The sequence below is a fragment of the Urocitellus parryii genome, chromosome 10 (assembly GCF_045843805.1).
Source record: "Urocitellus parryii isolate mUroPar1 chromosome 10, mUroPar1.hap1, whole genome shotgun sequence".
NCBI classification, from domain to species: Eukaryota; Metazoa; Chordata; class Mammalia; order Rodentia; family Sciuridae; genus Urocitellus; species Urocitellus parryii.
Window position 1 is genome coordinate 84,818,289 of NC_135540.1, and position 20,527 is coordinate 84,838,815.

General features: G+C 37.2%; 1 pseudogene; it reads right to left on the reverse strand.

The window, feature by feature from the left end:
* LOC144257174 (uncharacterized protein C8orf48-like) overlaps nucleotides 1-20,527 on the reverse strand; it is a 77,971-nt pseudogene that overhangs the window by 56,699 nt on the left and 745 nt on the right.

Consider the following 20,527-nt stretch of genomic DNA (forward strand, 5'->3'; position numbering starts at 1 on the left):
CACTTTAGACAGACACATTGGTTTTTCTTTAAAAAAAAAGATAGCACACAATGAAAAATGACAATGAACTCATTTTTGCTCAAAAATCATTTTGATTTTTAATGCATCATGCTGGTCTTCAAATTTATGAAATACTTAGCCTCAGTGTCAGGAATTATGGGAGAGGGGTGACTTAGGTAAAATGTAGACCGTAAGACCTGTGAAAATGTGTTAGCACTGGTCAGAGAACAAGTGTCACCACCATGGGAAAGGGCAGGTCCGGTGGGGCCAAAGTTTCTATTTTTCACAAGAAGCCAGAGGTGTGTGTTTTTAATGTAATATTTCTCAATTCAAGCCTGATGGCTCAGGCCTTATAAAATATAATGTGAGGACCAAATAAAACATGTTCATGAGTCAGATGGTGATTTGCACGCTTTCTCCATAAAAACCATGGTGCAGCAGCTTTCTGTTCCCTCCTGGACATAATCACCAAGAGAATCTCAATGCCCTTCCCTGAAGTTAATTCATTTCCTTTATTGGCATCACCCATTTCAGAATGTTCTGGTTCAGAGGTGTTATTGATTACTCTCATGTCTTTCTCATGGAAGTGACTGGCAGGCATCAAGCAACTTTTGACCTGTACACAGTATTCTGCAAGTATTATAAGGGTGTGCACAGATGCTGAATCCAGAAATTATTTTATAAGAGGTTGCCAATACTGGAAATCCCTAATTAAGCTCTTAACAAAAGCAATACAAATTTTCTAATTAGCATTATGGGATCAATACATTGACCACACTGAGGCTAACAGACCTCTGTATCACTGATCCAAATGACCTCAGGCTAATGGGTCCTCTCTCCTGACAGAGAAGAAGAATGTTTCTGAAGGTTGTTGGAGACATTCACCCCTCAGAGAAACAATTCTTCATCAAGATTTCCTATGCTGGGCTCGGATGGATAATCACAGTTAGGTATATGTGAAGAAACTAGTTACTCTGAGGTAATGAGTTTTTGAGGTAATGAGTTTTCAGGATGCCTGCATCATTAGCATAGTGTTATGTACAGATGGTCTGCAATTTGTAGATTTTTCCAGTTTATAAACAAATCTGGAAACACAGACTATCAAAGACAATTAGATTTCAAGCCAGACAGCAGGTTCCTGATCAGTCATTCTGGTTAACTGGGCACAGAAGGTATGTAATTGGTGAGCTAGAGGTTTTCCTCAGCAACAGGCAGCACCATGTCATGAGATGGGGAGGAGACTCCTTTGGAAGGAGCACAGAGATAGATGCTTTGAGAGAGATCATCTTACTTGAGACCAGGATTACCTATGGGTAGTTAGCATGTATGGTAACTGTGCTTCACTTTCTGACCTTTGATCAATCACATCTACCAACGTACATACATAAACACTACATCTAATGTTTACTGCCATTATAGCATGCCGGAATTCTCATGTTCTCATACGGTGGCACATGCCTGTAATCTCAGCAACCCTAGAGGCGAAAACAGGAGGATCCCAAGTTTGTAGCCAGCCTCAGCAACTTGGCAAGACTCTGTCTTAAAAAAAAAAAAAAAAAAAACTAAAAGGGCTAGGGATGTATTTCAGCTGTAGAGTGGCCAGTACCCCCACCCCCACAACAAAGAATTCTCATGTTCCTGTTCTAATTCTTAATATTCCATAAGAGAATGAAATAGGTAGTTGTATTATTAAGCCTTTTAAATGGAAAAAAATTTAAAAAAAAAAACAGCAAAAATGAAACCATCAAGTTTAGAACGAAGAAAAAGCCAATTAATAGGCCAGCTCTCCTCCCATGCAGAATTGCAAGCCCTGGACCTTTGAATTCTAGATAGTATCAACCTTTGGGTCCCATAGAAAATGCCCAAGTGGACCATGCATTGATGTTATATACTTAGTGCTCCTATCCCTCAATTTCAGTTCCTCCTTCTTGGAACCTGCCAGACTCAAGGTCAAATGGAATTGCTTAGATGGATTACAGATGCAATCTCAGCATTATGACTTTTGAAGCTTCAAAATTCTTATACACATTGTGATCCTTTTCTTACTGCCCTACTCACTGACAAGCTCCTTCAGAACATGAACAAAAAATCTTTCTTGCAGGCCAAGGGAGGGGGATATATTATTTGCTTTAGGTCAGAGAGTTAAGCATACAAAGATATGATCTGAAAGAGTGACACTTGTAGTATAATCATTTTAAATACAGATATGACCTAGCAGAGTGATGTTTATTGTCTAGTTATTCTTAAATTCATTCTGGAAACTGCTAGTATATCATAATAGCCACATGTGGATTTGAATTTCTTATGGAATTTCATTCATTCACTCAAAATATAAGAGGAAAAAAAAATTTTTTCCCCACACTACTGTTAAGGATGCCTTGTTTCCTGGGACAGGGTAGAGATACAAGGCCATGTAGGTATGGCCAGGAGACCTCAACAGTCCACAATGTGGTCACTTCTCACATTACCTCTCAAATCTCTTGTGAGGTTACAATGTTGCCAAGATCAAGTATGATGGGATTTATCTAGAGGAACAGAGGGCAGGTTAACATATCGTTCTGGCTCTTGGGCATCTAAACTGAGATGCATTCAGGGATAGAGGGGTAGGGGCAGAGTGGGCCAAGCTGAGTTAAGACAGGATACCACAGGGACTGAGAGGGATCCTCTGACCTTCCACACCCTAGGAAAATTTATCATTTACTTTAAGTCACACCATGAGTTTTGATCAAATGGATCGATTCCCAGTCTGATAACAGTAAGATCTGGCATTTCTTGAGTGTTTACCACATGCCAGGCATTCTTTAAAGCACCGCATGAGCTAACTGATTTGAGTATTAAAATATCTCTATGAGTATCTACCATTATTAACACTCCCAATTTACAGATAAATAGTCAGAGATTTTATACACACACACACATACACACACACACACACACACACACTTTGGTAAAAGTACTTAAACATATATATATTATATATATAATAGGTATCATATATATGATATATATATAAAATATGTATAGTATATGTATAATATATATTAGAATGCATATATATGTGTGTATATGTGTGTGTATTTTTTTAAGTAGTAGAGACAGAATTTGGATCCAAAGCTAAGTTTTGTTCTTCCTTTTAAACATTATCCTTAGTCATAGTATCGATTGCCAGGTTTGGGTGCTGACCACACACTCTTTGCAGAATTACACTGAAATACAGAGGTTTATTATCATTGAAGATAATTCTAAAAATATAGTTTTGATTTTTGTGATGATTCCTAAGGAACAATGGAAAAAATCCTGACAAAAGCAACATTGTCGGATAAGTGTATTGTCTCACATGACACATTAGAGGACAGCTCTCAATTGAACACAAACCTTGCAGTTGGGGTATACTAACGTGACAGGAAGTTCAGAAAGTGACTGAATCATTCTGACATTAAAAGACTACTCAAATGTAACATATGTCTATGTAGTGCTCATAAAACATCACACCAGCCTTCTCAGAGTTATGCAATATTTTATTTTGCCTTCTGGCAATGAGGAGAAATGAGGGAAGCAAATAGTCCATGAGATTTTGCTGTGAAGATACAGCCTGCAGTCCTAAAATATTTTTCAAGACAAACTGTATCCAAGTCAAGGGGGTGACTTAAAAGAATGCATTACTCTTTTCAGAATATGGGCAAATATTTCTGTTCTTCTGTTGGTATCGGATATAAATGCAATTCTGAAGATATGGCAACCATCTTGTGAGCATGAGGAAAAGATAAGGAAACAGCAGAGATAACTTGTCACTAACTTTAGACTTGCCAGTAGACACATCAGTATCTATACCTTCTTGTCTGATCTTCACAACAAAGTAGGCAAAAGAAACCTATTTTTCCCAATTTATACATGACATGATTTACCTAAGGCTACCTGAGTGGGGAATGGTAGTTGGGGAATTAGGAGCCTTCAAATATCTTTTCTATCAGGAGGCATTAGTCATTTTCTTAAGCCTCCTAGTGACCACACAAAGTGCTGCCCCTCAGCCATTCCCATGATTTGACTTGGCATTGTCACATGTATCTTAACCAGGACTTAACTGTCACATGGAGTGACACTCCTCTGCTCATAATGAAGCACATTATCTTCTAATGTTAGTTTAGGTTGTTACTTGCTCTGCCACTTTCAGAGTAGATGTCACCTGTCCTCCCTTCTCTCCTGGATAATATTTCCTTCGGGTTATTAATAACAGCATTATGGCGTTTCCCCTTTCATCAGCTTTTCTTTCTTGACTGTATGGATTGATTTTAAAGCCACCTACACTGCAGTTTTCTTCAATTTAGCTCCACTTATCTGATTATGCATCACAAAGGAAGCAGGAATTCAGCTTAATTGTGAAGCCACCACAGCAGAACCAGGCAAGTGGCAGAAACCTGATGATCACAGCCAGAATCGCACACTCCCTGGTGCTGAATGAGATGACAGACAGGGTAACTCTGTGCAAGTCCGAATCCTGACTGTGGAACGTGATGTTCTGACTCGGTGTGCCTCTCCTCAGATCAGCGTTGTCCTTTAACTTCCCTGCTTCAGTTATGAAAGTCAGGTGCAGCCTCATGCTATTCTTTAAAATTTATTTTGACAAGTAAATGGGCTCTGGGAAAGTGAACATCCTCATCTACTGTTTCCTGAGACTGTAACGTTGTCACGAGTGAAGAATGAAACGTGTTTACTTGAATGTACAGCGTTCCCAAGAATGATGATCAGAGGAGAGGAGAACATTAAACAGATGAAGCACAAAAACGAGAATGGGGAGAGATAGCAATCAGAAGACGATGTGTAAGGCAGAGGAGAGGCTGTCATCTACTTTTTGGCTGATTCCCAAACTGTGACAGATCTTGCTTTTCAGCTAATTCTACCTTTGCTCATTCCCATCTGCGAGGGAAGAAAGAATTCTGCTTTTGAATCTCTGATGAAGCAGCCCTTAGGATGATGCTTCCCAGGCTTCATGTCCTGAATGCTCTGAATCTGCCATTTCATTCAAAGCATTGTTTCTGGGTGGGAGGAACTCTAGTAAGACTCCATGACTAGCTTTCAGAGGCATTCTGTAGTTTGGAGGGACTGGGGATTGAACCAGGGTTTTTCCCATGCTGGGCGAGCACTCCACCACTGGGCTAGACCCCAGCCCCCTCAGAGGGACTCAGATCAGTTTCTATACTAACATTTGCCCCATCATCTCAGGTATGTAAATAAGGTTTTGAAGTGGTGGTGAGGGGATATTAATTAACAATTACCATTTTTGTTGTTGCTTGTTAACATACAATATATATTCAAGTGCTGAGAAAATAGCCATTTTACTAAGGATTAAAGCATAAAGGGTTCCAAGCATTCATATGAAAGCCAGTTTTCAAAGCTGACTTCTATGTTTCATACAATTAGATAACGATACGCAAACATTTATCACTTACACATAGATATACACACCGTCTGAGAAATCAAAGAAGAAAGAATAAGAATGTCACCATCAGCCACAGTGAAAGGCTAGTCATGTAATGATCTACCAGGGAAATGCAGGGACAGATATGGATTAGCTCTGATTCCATATATTGGGTGGCTAGGAAGAAATTAGCATAATTATGAATTTGTTCCAATTACAGAAGGCAATTATCAGAGACCAGCTTACAGCATTATCCAAACGAAATCAGCAAAGTGAATCTGCATTCCAGGTACATGCCTCCGAGTTAATGATGCTTAACAAACAAACAAACAAAAGGCTGTCTTCTCATTCTTTCTCCTTCCCTTTGATTACTGTACACACCACACAAGGTTCCGTGCAGATCACAGACACAAAGCCACCATGAAAGAAGAAAAAAATATACACTGTAAAGAAAGAAAAATAATCATGCTTGATATAATAACACAACTTCAAAACAATCCTGCTCAGACTCTAAAGTCTTGTATGAATAATTTCTCTGTATCCGTGGTTCAGAGTCCTCTTAAATTTTACACAGGAGCTCACAGAGCCTTTTGTGTTCTCTCCAAAATATTGATTAGGGATAACAGTGTGACTAAGACTGTCATTACTTGCTCCAAACGAAAGTTCTTTGTAGACACACAGGGCATCTCGCAAAGGCATGCTCGCTGCCCGTTTCCCTGGCCTTCCCTGGTACAGATAAAACCTGATGCCTCATTAACTGCCCCTTGTGTGACAGGGGCCAGGTGATGCTAAACATGTTTTCTAAAGCAGGTGACAGATCAGCTCTCAAATTGTTGAACTGAAAATGCACTTCTATTTAATTAGCTAAGATAATACTATATAATCTAATACATACATAGTAGAATTTGCCCAGCAATCAGTGAAACAATTATAAGAGATACTGAACACAATAAAGACTAGTAAGAGACATAAAATCTCACTTCTATTGAGGCCAAAGAAAATCGTTTTACTCTTAAAAAGGCTCCCTGGAACTGTGGTAGGGAAATAGGAGAAAGTAAGAAAGGGAAAGAGACCCATATTTGATTTATACTGGTGGCCCACTGTGTGTCAGAATACTCTAGGCCTTTTCTCATCTTCGACTACTTGATGAGGTGGACATTATTAACTATGCGATTTATAGTTAAAAACATAACTCAGCATTAAATAAACTAAATATTCAAACATGTTAAAAATCATGCCATCTTAAAAAAATAAGCTACATGAAATTCCTTTCCCCCTTCATTGTCAGAGATCTTGAATGCTTCACTGAATAGTGGCCTCTCTCACCATATTTTAATATGGCTTCCACTCCATCAGTTCACGGAAATGGTGAGGTCAAGTTGTCCTTGGTGAGGCCAAGTCCTACTTGACTTTGGGGTGTAATAAGTGAGTGTTCTCCAAATGGTTCTTGTCCTGTTTGTATAATACCAATAACTCTGTCCTGCTCTCTGGCCTTTTTCTGCTCTCTTTCGCTGGCTCCTTTTCCTCTGTTGAAACATCAACTGTTCTACTTCTGCAGGTCTCTGGGACAGCCCCTTCTTCACAGCTCAGCCCACAATGTCTTCCTGCATGATCTCATCCAGACTTGTGTGTCTACCACAGAACATTCCCACACTGACATCTTTAGTTCACTGACTCTCCTGAGCTTCTACCTCTTCTATGAAGATGCTGACTCAATATCTACTTTTGTGTCCTTCAGAGGTACTTCAAACTTAGCATGTCAGACTGAACTTGGAGTCTCCCCCACCCCTTGACCCCCACCAAACCTCCAGAAATAAGAAGAGATAACTTTCTTACCTTTATGACATGAAAACATTTGAAACCTCATGTGAGAAGAATGTGCTTAAAAAAATTAAAGAATTGTGGACAATAATTTAGGGAGGAACAGGCAAAGCTAGTAGCAGACTAGGACAATAATTCAGAGGGGAAATTAAGGTGAGTTGAACTGGAAGGTTTAGGATGTATATGCAGTAAAGAACTGTGGCAAGAAGATGAGGATGAAGCAGGACGAACAGAAATTCATGACTAACCTTGATATAAAATTTAAGGAATGGGGAACTAATATCTTGCATCCATATTTTGGAATTAGACAAGTAATAAAGTGAACACTAGGCAAAATGGGCACTTTGGGATGCTGTACTGATATTTACTGAATGATTATCATCTTGGTCCCTCATATACAAAGAGCATCCTGAAATCAACAGAATAAAGAGGGAAGGAGGAATAAGGGAAGGAGATAGAAAGAAAATTGAACAGAGCAAGAGAAAACTTGGCTAAATATGTGAACAATTAACTCAGTGATGCATAAAGTTAAGTATAACTTTAGAGTTAAATAACGCAACATGTATACCTCATGAACTCCAGACCCATAGAGTAAACCACTTTTGGGATATATTTTTCATGTCGTAGGCATAAATTATACCTAAAGCTGGAGGCATAAGTAAAACCAAGCAAGAAGCACAAGATGGAGAAACAAGAACTCTGAAAAAAGTCATCATTTTTAGACCAGGAAAAGGAAGAGGAAGCTACAAGAATTTTGCTAATCATGAAGAAAGAGCTAAATCATAAACTTGTGTGTTATGTAAACAAAAAAAGAAAAAGAAAAAAAAGAAAGAAAGAAAAAGAGAACCATTTTAAGTACAGAAAATCATTATCAAAGTCAAAAGTGAATTCAGATAAATCTCAGGCTTCAATTCAACATGAAGCTCCTTCTATACTATATTACAATTGATTTCAAGTATTCCACAAGGTGATTTTTAATGAGGATAATAAGCTACACCTCAACCCTGTATTATTTTTCCTTAAGGCTGTAGTCCCCCCACCCCCACCCCCCTTACCAGAGGTTTCACTTTCCATAGCTTTGGTTACTTGTCCAAAAACACTTCATGAAAACTTCCAGGAAAAAAAATTAAGTTTTAAATTATGAACCCTCCTGAGTTGTGTGATGAGAGCTATTGCCATCTGGCTCTGTCTGCCCTGAGCATGAACCATCTAACTCAAGTGTTCTTGAGTAAATATATCCCCACAGTGACTTACTGTTCAGGTCTGGAGCTCATGAGATATCTACATGGTATTTTAAGCTTAACTATATGCATCACTGAATTAATTATTCACATACTTAGTACATTTTTGTTTTTCCATTATATCTGTTCTGTACACACTACCTGCCTGTTAGTCACTTAGTAGCTGTCTTGGTTGTCAGACCAACTTTCCCAATAGTGACAGTGCTTGTATACAGTATTCAGTACTGTCTATCATTTCAGGCATCTACTGGGGGTCTTGTAAAATATCTCCCATGGATGGGGGGTCAATTATATTCTTTATAATTATCCCAGAGTCAGCAAAACAAACCACAGGCAGACAAAATATTAAATTATAATAAATGAAGCCACTAAAGTACCATAAGAAAGCATGAGTGAATATTTTTGGAATATTGGAATGTGGCATGATTTCCTGCATGGCATAAAAGTCAAAAGTCATAAAGATTGAATTAAAATTAAAATTTTAAAGTCCAATAGAGCAAAAGATGCCACAAACAAGGATAAATACAAAATATGTTTACAAAAATACTTGCATCACAACAAAGTGTTTTGATATTAAAATGAAAGGAGAATTTGAATATATTTTACACTTAATAGAAATAGATGCTGGTCAACAGGCAGTACCAGTGTGTACTGACTCAACTATCAAGACTAGTTCTTAACATACAAAAAACACCCTGAAATCAATGAGGGATCAATATTCCAAAGAAAAATTATCAAGGTACTAGCGTGGATTATTTAGAGGGGAAAAATACAAATGGAAAACTAACCTTTGAAAAGTCACTCAACCCCACCCACAATGAAAATTAAAATGAGATATTACTACTGCCTATTAAAATGGAAAATACTGAATCTCTTTAGAGTTGGCAAAGGCATAAAGAAATAGAAGTTTTCATTCACTTGAAGTGGTAAGATTAAGTTAGTACATTCCGCATGTAGAATACCTTGCAATTTTTACAAGAACTAAAAATATTTATATAATGTAATGTAAAATTCCACTGGTTTTAAGTAGAATAATCATTCGTAAAAACCCTGAGATATGGGCTAAGATGCTTATCACAACTTTGTTTATAATAGTGAAGTAACTGTAAAAGCCTAATTTGCTGATTGATTAAATAAATTATGACACACTTATGAAACCTAATGCAACCACCAAAAAGAATGATACATTTTTATTTTAAGAGAATGGGAAAGAGCTCCTTTAGCCAACATTTAGAGGCAAAAAGCAGAGTATAAATCTCAGTTTACTACCTCTATGTTCAAACAAAAGCATCTGAAAGGCAGCTTACTAAATATTTGAAATTTCCCCCCAATACACTGGTAGATTACTGTAATTTACATATAAGTGATTCACCAAATATTTCTGGCTCTCTGTTTTAAAGGTCTAATTGCACTTCCATGTCCCTTTGTACTTAGGTAGTGTTATGTGACTAATTCTCACCAATGAACTGTCAGGGACTTCTTAGTACTAGGACAGAGTATTTATTTCTTGCATTACACTCTTCCAGACTTCACTTCTTTCTCAGATGCCATGAGACCTCACAGATTTGGGTGGAATAACTACTCCAGTTGCTTTTGGTAAGCCAAGCACCTAGTTGATAAATGACAACCACATAGCAGGAAAGAGAAATTGATACTTGTTGCTGTCCGGCGCTGAGATTTCCAGGTTGTTACTTCATCATCATCTGGCCTATCCTATTTTCTACAATCTATGTTTACAAGCAGGGGGAAAAGCCATTTTCATTAAGCAAAGAATATACAGTCCCAAGTTTGAAAAAAAAAGTATACTTTTACTCCTGATCTATAAAAAGTAAACCAATTACCTTAAATGACATATCTTTCTCTTCTATAAACTAATACATTAAGTAGAAAACCATTCATTTCTAGAGAGCTAGCAGGCTGGTGGTCCCCCATCTCATCTCATCTTCATAGTGATGCTTAGCTGGCTATTTCAGGCAACTCCTTTAGTTTTAGATAGTCTTACACAGGGTAGATGGCACAATGAGCCACTGAGTCAGAACTATAGGCTCAACATCGTGCAGGAAAATTTAAGTGACATTACACTACTTTACAAGTCATATGGGCTTCAGGTGACCATGCCATTTCATCAACAAGATTAAGCTTTTCATTGTTTAAACAACACAAGCAGTTTCATGGGTTACAAACATTCCAACAGGAATCTAAAAAGATGTGACTTTGCATATCCAACATTTTCTCATTGGGGACCATGTTTACGTTTCTCATTTTAATCAGCCTGGTCAATTAAATTGGACAGTTTCCTATTTGTTTCCATCCAGATTACCCTCCTGCTCTTTGCATTCTGGTTTTTACGAACTATCTCAGAGCTGCTGTTTGAGCTTCACAGCACTACAGGGAATGTTTAAAAAATAAACTAAATTGCCTTCTTGATTTCTTTTTTCTTTTTTTTAACTTGCTGAAAATAAGATTTCTCAACAGCCTCTATTCCACAGCCCCCTCCTTCCTTTTTAATTTAAAATTTTGGTACTGAATTGAGTTTACAATATTCCATTAATATCACTAGGGGAGATACTTGTTTCCCATGCAATGCACAGATTATTCTACAATTCTCCCCACTCCTATCCTTCTGTGTTATATGACTTCAATATATATATATATATATATATATATATATATATATATATATATTAGTTCATTTGCTTTAAAAAATCCACCTTTCTGTAATGCTTATTTCTTTAGAAGCATACATTTATAAAAAAAAGTAAAAAAATAAAATTCTCATATAACTCTCACTCCACAGTGAACAATTATTTGGATGTGATGATGATTGTAGATTTACCTCAGGGCTGTTGGAGAGTTGATTCAGTCCCCAATAACCCACTTAACACAGGAAAACCATGATCGAAATTGTCACACAAAAAAAGTAAAGCACAGTCAACTTTAGAATTAAACATTTATTCATTTGATGAAAAATAAATGTACATGTGCATATGTTAAATGAGTATATGGTTCATAAAGAATCAACTTAATATAGTGAAAACGTTAATGTACTAGAGCATAAAGGAATACATTAATTCTCCACCAATAATTCACAAATCGTACAATTTACATAGAGGTCACTGAGAGTTGATTCTGCCTAGTAGTGGCCTATTGAGTTACAATGGAATCTGCACTCTCTCCTTTCTCCATAAATTGAGAAAAATGGCACCCTCTCTCCCCTACATCATGGACCTCTTAGGAAGTTGAGACTGAAACTGGGCCCAAATTCCTCTGTAGAAGTGTAAAGTTATTGGTGAGGTAGCAGGCTCCAGGAACCCACATTCTCAGAGGGCTTCACTTTGGATGCAATGTCAACAGCTCAAAGAGAGGAAGACAGAACAATAGCCGTTGGTGGGCCCTGCATTCTACTCAAAGAGTCTGAACCACCCTGAAGGCAACAAGGAGCCAGGGAAATATGTCACCCAAAGAGTGACCAATGGAGCTCCCCTTAAGACATCATTCTGACAAAGTGGATGGTGACTGGGACATTAGGCATTGAAAGGCAGATAAAAAGTCATTCCTTCTATAAAGAGAAAAATAATAGTGATATGACTAGCACCATGTGATTGAGATAGAAAATAGATAATAGAGTGTCTAAAATGTATAACACAGTTGCTAACTAGTGATATAATTAAACATGACCAAAGGATTAGGGAAAGATCCTGAAGAAATAAGCATGACTTAAAAGTTCCTGGCTTAGGCAATTTAAGATAAAGGGATCCATATCCCTTTCATTTCTTTTGTCTAATTGCTCTGGCCAGTGTTTTAAGAACTATGTTAAATAGAATTGGAATTTGCTGATGATGTGATTTCATAGCTAGAAGACCCAAAACACTACACCAGAAAACTTTTAGAACTAGTAAATTAATTCAGCAAAGTAGCAGGACACAAAATTAACACCCATAACTCAAAGGTATTTCTGTATATCAGTGACATATCCTCTAAAAGAGAAACAAGGAAAACTACCCCATTTACAATAGCATTAAAAAAATGAAATACTTAGGGAATCAACCTAACAAAAGAGGTGAAAGACCTCTACAACAAAAACTACAGAATGCTAACAAAAGGAATTAAAGAAGACCTTAGAAAACGAAAAAATCTACTTTGTTCTTAGATAGGCAGAATTAATATTGTCAAAATGATCATACTACCATAAGCACTATACAGATTTAATGCAATTCAAATCAAAATTCCAATGACATTCTTCATATAAATAGAAAAAGCAGTCATGAAATTCATCTGGAAAAATACTCTTATTTTTAATACCCTGAATAGCTAAAGCAATACCAGACCTTAAAGTATACTACAGAGCAATAGTAACAAAATTAGCATGGTATTGGCACCAAAATACACTTGTAGACTAATGGTACAGATTAGAGGACAAATATTTTATAATTGACAAAGGAGCCAAAAATATACATTGAAGAAAAGATAGTCTCTTCAACAATTGGTGCTGGGAAAATTGGAAATCCATATACAACAAAATGAAATTAAACCTCTATCTCTCACTATGTGCAAAACTCAACTCAAAGTGGATCGAGGACCTAGAAATTGAACCAGAGACACTACATCTATTAGAAGAAAAAGTAGGCCCAAATCTCCCTCAAGTTGGATTAGACCCCAGCTTCCTTAATAAGACTTCTATAGCATAAGAATTAAGATTAAGAATCAATAAATGGGATGGATTCAAATTAAAAAGTTTCTTCTCAGCAAAAGAAACAATCAGTGAGGTGAATACAGAGCCTACTAATTGGGAACAAATTGTTACCACACACACATCAGATACAGCAGTAATCTCTAGAATATATAAAGAACTCAAAAATCTAAACACCAAAAAAAAAAAAACCCAACAACAACAAATAACCCAATCAATAAATGGACCAAGGAACTCAACAGACACTTCTCAGAAGAGGATATACAATCAATCAACAAATATATGAAAAAATGTTCAACATCTCTAGCAATTAGAGAAGTGCAAATCAAAACTACTCTAAGATTTCATCTCACTCCAGTCAGAATGGCAGCTATTATGAAGACAAACAACAATAAGTGTTGGTGAGGATGTGGGGAAAAAGGCACACTCATACATTGCTGGTGGGACAGCAAATTCATGCAACCAATATGGAAAGCAGTATGGAGAATCCTTGGAAAACTGGGAATGGAACTACCATTTGATCCAGCTACCCTACTCCTTGGTCTAGACCCAAAGGACTTCAAAACAGCATACTACAGGGACACAGCCACATCAATGTTTATAGCAGCACAATTCACAATAGCTAAACTGTGGAACCAATCTAGATGTCCTTCAGTAGATGAATGGATAAAGAAAATGTCGCATATATACACAATGAAATATTATTCAGCATTAAAAGAGAATAAAATCATGGCATTTGCAAGTAGATGGATGGAGCTGGAGAATATAATTCTAAGTGAAATTAGTTAATCCCCCCCAAAAAAACCAAATGCCAAATGATTTCTCTGATTTAAGGATGCTGATCTATAATATGCTGTGGGGGAGGGGATGTATGGGAGGATTAAATGAACTCTAGATAGGGCGAAGGGGAAAAGGGGAGAGAGGGAAAGGGAGGAGGCATGGGGGTAGGAAAGACGGTGGAATGCGATAGTCATCATTATGCTAGGTATATGTATGAAGACACAAAGGATGTGACTCTGCTTTGTGTACAACCAGAAATATGAAAAATTGTGTAAATAAATTGTAATGCATTCTGATGTCATATATCAAAAATCAAAATTAAAAATACAAAAAATGATTAAAAAGGGGGATCCAGATTTTCAAGGTCAAATGCCTTTTGTATACATGTTCTTGTTGAAGCAGGGGGGATCATTTCAAAGAATTGACCATTGACTTAGATGAGTGGACTCACCCAACCTAAAGTAGACACTCAAGCAAGGTACAGCCAACAATGTCTCTGGTTTAAGAAAAAAGCACACTTTACACCAGGAGGGGAATCATCAATGATAACAGTGCTTGTTTGTGAGCTTCAGGTGGGTGGTGATGATTTTATAGGTCAAACTACAAGATAACTTTGTAGTTCTTGAGTTAGGATAAGGCTATTTTGTCCTTTAGGGAGATCTGATTTTCCATTGTGGTCAAGAAGTGGAGTACACAAACATCACAAACATCCCACCCAGAATGTCCGCACTCCTGCACAAGAGCAATCAATCATCTCTGGATGCAAGATAAAACTGTACCTGCTTAATATTGAAAAAAAAAAAAAGATCAACATCTGGCCGGTGGTCACAACTCATTTGTTTATATCCTATTCTTTTCAGTTTATAAGCCATGCTTTTGTTATATATTAAAATTTGTAAGAGGCTTTTTTTACTTTGTATTTTCAAACCCACCACCTTTCATCTGCATTTTCTGATGCAAAAAGGGCACATCAAAATAAACAGTCTCTCAATGTTGCTTTTAATCATTTTATGAAGTACATGGTAGGATAGAAATGAGGGCACCATGTTTGGGGATAATTATCATCAAATTCTTTCTCCTATATTGTAAAACATTCTCTCCTTCTGCCTTTCTCTCCTGTAGTTTCTCTCTCCCACACTTAAACAAACCACACTGTGAGAACTGCACACTTTTCTGATCAACAATACCATGACCAGCACTCCAGTGTGTCAGACTTGCAAACAAGGTTCCAAGGTACCTTCCTTATCTTCCTATAGATTTTTTATTTTGTTATGAATATTCACATTACCTTTATGAAAAAAGGCTATGATCATCCAATGTGCCACAACGCCACTGCAATCAATGATATAGCTCTGCCTGGTGCCTGAGACCAGAAGGAATGTTAGCTCACTGGGTCTGTTTTTAAGGTTCAACAAATTCGAATAAGGATAGAAAGGATGCTTGACCAGGAAGTGCTAAAAGATTGGATAAACATTTTCTACTTGGCTTTGGCTGCCTAAAGACTAGGGACTTGTCATCTCTATTCCTTCAGTTTGAGCAATATATCTGTCATGTATCAGTAGCTCCTGCAGTCTGTGCCTCATTTTTGGTGGATCTGCTCACACTGGCCAGTAATAAGCAACTCTCTTTCATGATGCCCTAAAGGAAATGCATGGAAAAAGCCTTGCATCTGCTGCAAACTTGCAACTGCAGATTGACTGTGACTTCTTTCCCATTTTAGAGCTGTTCATTTACAGCCTACATTTGCTCACATAAAAATATTAGTAGGGGTGTGATAAATTTACCAAGGGAGGACTTGGTATTTCCTGCTCTGAGTTCTACATCTTTCTCTTCCCTTTTGGATCCTGGAGCTCTGTGACCCTTTCCCTTCCCCTGCAAATGTTGATTTTGCTTTAAACAAAGACTCATCTCTTCAAGCTCATATTTTTTACACAAATCACAGAGTGAGAGTTGTTACTCACTTTCTCATCCACACATTGCAATCCCTATCAACCTTGGCAGTGATACAATATCACCAGAGGGCATCACCTGCTTTATGAACTACTGCAACTTCAATAAAGCACAGGCCTGCCTGTACTATTTCAGTCTAGTTTGTAAGTCTAACTACAAATGGGCTGCCAGACCGCATCTTATTAAAGAACCAGATTTCCCTTAAATCAGTCTAAAAGACTGTGCACAGTTTTTTGAAAAGCTTTTGTTTTGTTCCCTTTTGATTCTTTTAAACAAAAGAGATGTAAAGACACACACTTCCAATGTGTTTGCTTCATACAGGGAAAATGCTGGAATTGATACATGCTCATAAGAGTAATCAGCTTTGGCAGCAGAAAATGTGTTTTGCAACCCATTATCTTTTTTCTTATGAGAAAAAGATATTGGCAAAATGATGCTATGTCCACAGCCACAGGATCTGGAGGGGCCAGAGTGGTACCATGAAACAGGAAATCAGTGGAATGTACTAGCTTTGTCAGGATAGTCTCACGATTCATTGATGGGGGTCCATTTAGGATCCCTAGACAAGCAATCTGTACAGTGAGAAAATTAGAAAATAACTAACTACATATATTTTATTTCAATTATTAAGTAATCTGTACTTCACCCATTACTGAGTAGGAAACTGGTGAAATGTTGTGAGCCAGGGACAGGTTGTTGGATTTCAGCTGGTCTCCAGGCTGACATGAAAGCTGATGTATTGTGCAGATTGATCCAGGGCTCTTCAGATGTCCCCTGTTCTGTATGGGATCATTTGGCAGATGGATCAATCTAGAAGAGGGGGCTAAGGAACCTGAGTAGTAAGTTTAAATGGTAGAAAGTTAGGAAAGAAAGCTAATCATTGCATAGGTAAATGTAAAACCAATGGATTTCTCTTTTTCTGTAATTTCTTTCCTTCAAACTCTACTAACATGGGTCCCATTCCTCTCTAAGTCCTCTGAAGAATACCAACCTAAATGAAACCAGAAGCAACTAAGACATTAGCATCAACTTGCCTAATCCAAAACATGGATTCAAAGTCATCCTGGATATTCTCTATTCTCACAAAAGATGATCTCATCACTTCAACCATAAGAAATGAGCAATGGATCTCCTATGTCAGTAGCTTCTCTCTACACCAATGAATCTCATAAACATTTCTTATTTGAGGTGACTCTTGTTTGAGGGACAGACAGCACTGTGCCTTGCAGTATTTAGGCTAAAAGGAATGGCAGAGGAATTTACTAGTCATTTTGCTGTTGTTCCTATTTACCTAGGACCATCACCTAGTGATTAGAACTCCTAAATACTCACTTTAGGCCTAGAGACTTGTGGGGGTGGGGTGGGAATGGAGGTTTGCTCTAAGCCCTTATAATGGAGAAAGAAAAATTAGAAGCCAGAAGAGTGGGCCAGTGGGGGTTGGCTGTTGTCAGCTAGAGTTTGCTATAAATAGATAGTCCCAAGGGGAGGGATTCCATTTATTCTCACACCTCCTCCTTAGCTGACTAGTCTCATCGAATGATTTTATCTAGATGGATTACCACACATGTGCAACCTGGCTCCCTTCTGGCTCCCTTCCTTCCCATTTCCCTTGTATTACAACACAAACTAACTCCCAGCAGAATCAGAGTGATGAAGGAGGATCTTCAGTTCTGCATACATTACAGGGATCACTACTAAATGCTTGGGTGATAAACACCACTGGAGAGCACAGAATGCTCCAGGAGAAAACGATCTTTAATGGAAATACTCTTAAAAGTATCTGCATGGGGGGTAATGCTAAATATCATGAAGTCTTAGTTACAGATCACAGACCTCAAATACATGCATATTAATGAAGAAAACAGCAGCAAAGCAACCAAAAGTGAGTGCAAGAAGCTACTTGAAAAATCACTTTTGTTGTCTCTTTTATCGGGCCAGTTCCAGGTAAAACCATGATAGATAAAACCTTCTCTTTAAGATTCATCATCATACCTTTTCACCCTTCTCAGGTTCCTTAATCATTCCATTTCTATCATGTTCTTCCAACAGTGAAAAGATCTGACAATAATTATTTTAGTGTATGTTTATGAAAGTGATGCTGGATATTTGCATTTTAATTGGGGAAAAAAGATTTAATGTAAGATGTGGACTCTTCAACAGTGGAATTTCAGGTAAAAATGAGAAAATGAAGACTAGGTGAAGTTTTGGTTTATAAAATCTTTAAAAAGTACCTACATATGGTTTTCTTTATTCATGCAGTTCTCTTCTTCAAGGCTAATCCAACTCTAAGTCACTTTCCTCTCTGAGAATGGGTTCTGTTGACTGGGGGAAGTGGGGCTACTCATAAAGTACATATATCAAGCCTTTTAACTATTTACCCTGGAAAACTTTGGTTACTACCCACACTCTTCCACATGCAATCTCCATAGCTTCTGCCATGACCTCAGCCATATGGAGATGCCATTTAGATGCCATTCTCATTGAACATGCTATGGGGCACAACACATTTGAGATGCTGTCACTTTCCAGATGCAGCATGAGCTCATGCCTCTGCTGCTGCGTATGCATGTGGGTGTGTGTGCAAGACACATGCTTGCAACATGAAATTTCAAGTTAAAAAATAAATGGAGGAGCATAACTGAGTTGCTGTAGGACAGAAGCCACCATAAAATATAACACACATGATTAATCTAAACAAACCTCAATGGTTTTCATACCATATCACTTGGTTACGAGTTCCATCTTGTTCAAGCTTGATTCTGTGATCATATTGTTGTGTCATCAGAATAACAAAAGACATAAATCTTCATTTCATGGAATTTATCATAAACCTAAGCAAAGAGGAGGTCACTTTACCTGCTGTATTGTCTAAACAAATCCATCAAGGGATCTTGAGTCGTTTAATCATAGTGCTGTCATTTGGTTTGGGTAAGCATATTTTCCCTTCATTAGATTTAATATATAATCTCATTATAGAAATCTGACACTCTGCACTGACTCTCATAAATCAGCCTCTACTTCTATTCCTAAGGCCCAAGAAGGAAAAAATAGCAACCAAGTGTGATAATAAAATGCACAGTATAACATTATTCCTTGCCATTCCACTCCTTATCCTCATTGTTGATTTATCTAGTACTATTGTCACAAGGAATATCATGCTGACTTCCAGTTTTATATGTAATCAGACATTTAAAAATTTGTAACTCATGAATCATTCCAAAATACCACCTAACTTTTCCCCATCTAATCATATCAGCTATTTTTTCCCTGTATAACATCATCCAACATCTGGGTGCTCATGGGCTATCAATATATCCATTTATGGAGTACCTAAAACATGTCTTGTATTTCATCCATGATTTCAATAAAGAAGCAGATTCAGTAAATCCCATTTCAATTTCTTTACTCTCCTACTGTCTTCTGTTTGCTTAAGCAAAAATATGTACTAATTCCAGTCTCCACTTCATTTTAGTAATAGCTGAAATGTATTCAGGGCTACAAATTCTTTGTCTCTGTGTCTGTCCCCTCTGTCTGCCTCCTTCCCTCCTCCCTCCTCTCCTCTCTGGCCATACTCTCTCCCTCCTAGGGTCCCTCCCTCCACCACCCCACTTTCTCACTTTCCTACTCCCTCAGTTTCTCTCTTTCTCCCTTTTTCTTTCTTTCTCTCCAAATATACAAATCCCAGTCACACATTTATATACAGTAAAGTGAACAGCTCATTTTAAAACATTATTGGCAAGTTAAGATGGTAATGCTCAGTGAGCAAAAAGGAAAGTTGTTCCTACAGCTTTGGGAATTGTCCTTTTTTTATTGCACCCTAAGACTAAACTGGACATCAACATCACTTAATTTAACTTTCCTATTTTTTTCTTTGGTAAATAAGAAGTGTGATGTGTGTGTGTGTGTGTGTGTGTGTGTGTGTGCGCGCGCGCGCATGCACAGTATGTAAGAGAAATGTTCCTTATTGAAGAAGCATATTGGGTTTATTTTAAAAGTTACAATTATAACATATAAAATACTTAAAAAGTTATAACTTATAAAATATCTTAAAAGTTATAAAAAATTATAACAAAGTTAGGAGGGCATACAAATGGAGTTGAAACTTTGATATGGAATCTCTATCTTCAAGTAGTCTATAAAAATTTATAAAATGTTATAATTAATCATATTTACAAATATTGCTAATGGGCTTACTCCACCAGACCAAAAATTTGCCTACAAAAGTTAAAAATATTGAATACAATAAAACTAGTTTCTTCAAAAACAAATATTTTAATGTTTTACAGACAAACTTGCAATGATTTTTACAAAGTGTATGCCATGCAAAATGTCATTTCATAGTGATCTGATTTTAGGTAGGATTTTTTTTCTGCTTGCTTTTCTTGTCCATGAATATAATTCAGAAGCAAGAATGACTTGAAATTGACTTTTTTAAAAATGTTACCTAAAAATTTCCTTTGCTGTAATGCTTACAATTGAAGGTTTGTATCAGATAAACTTCCCAAGGGTCACTTATTCTAGGAGAGTCTTGCAATCAATAATTCTTACTATTAATCACCTCCAGGGTCATAAAACACATTTTTAAAACTTTTTCATAGTGATAACACAAGATAACAACCATCCCCAATA